At 39.7% G+C, this 804-nt stretch overlaps 1 non-coding gene across 1 annotated transcript; it reads right to left on the bottom strand.

The window, feature by feature from the left end:
- Positions 1 to 227: 227 nt before the first annotated feature.
- On the bottom strand, positions 228 to 312 carry LOC117275934 (small nucleolar RNA J33). The gene has a single exon (XR_004506162.1). It is a non-coding gene; the product is annotated as a small nucleolar RNA J33 (small nucleolar RNA).
- Between the last annotated feature and the right edge of the window lie 492 nt (positions 313 to 804).

Below are 804 nucleotides of genomic sequence, written 5' to 3'. Positions count from 1 at the left end.
AGTAAACCTCATCTACATAAGCAATTCGGAGGGCCTCATTATTCTTCTGAGAACCATACACCTGGCAGGTCACCACATAAGAGAATTTCATTATAGCAGCACCAAACTCATCTCCTTTAAAAAGAAGGGTGACGCTGCTACTCGTTCTGTGAAGATTTCGAGCCTATCCCGTTCAAGTGATTATTTTGGTTCAACGAACCACGTGAAGCAATTTCTTGCGAGCCATGCCTTATATCAACCTCTGAAGCAGAATAAAATCAAGAAAGGAAAGCATCTGGAGAGCCTTGTAATAATACATCATGACTCTTACAGTATGACGAATCTCCCTTGCTTTAGTGTGTTTGTCGCGTCCCGTTTTCTCGCGAAAGCGGGTTTCGACTTGTGACAACTCTTTTTAAATGGGTATTAAAATAGAAGAGTCGCCACCTAACGATTTTTAAGGTGCGTTAGGGCACCTGTTTGCAAATAACTCTATTTGACTAGTCAACGCCACCAAAGATCGGGTAAGGGCTTAAATTATATCAAAGCGAAGGTGTTAGGCACTCTTTGAGGTCCACAAATGTGTATCTCGACCGAACTTTAGACTATGTGGATTATGTAATTAAGCTAGGTGATCAAATAAATAGAAGGAAAATTCAGAAATTGTGGAGTCTTATTAAAACATATGAGAATCGGTACAAGTCTTAATACCTACAAAGGTACAAACTATATTGATCTATAGACATGTTCTCTAACAGTCGCATGATTAGGCAGCGAAGTCCCTTGAAAATACAAGATTAGTAGCGTCAATAAACACCCTATAGG

This window comes from Nicotiana tomentosiformis, chromosome 2, assembly GCF_000390325.3.
Source record: "Nicotiana tomentosiformis chromosome 2, ASM39032v3, whole genome shotgun sequence".
In the NCBI taxonomy this organism is placed as follows: domain Eukaryota; kingdom Viridiplantae; phylum Streptophyta; class Magnoliopsida; order Solanales; family Solanaceae; genus Nicotiana; species Nicotiana tomentosiformis.
The sequence above is the reverse complement of the archived record's forward strand: the minus strand, read 5'-3'. Positions and strand labels throughout refer to the sequence as shown.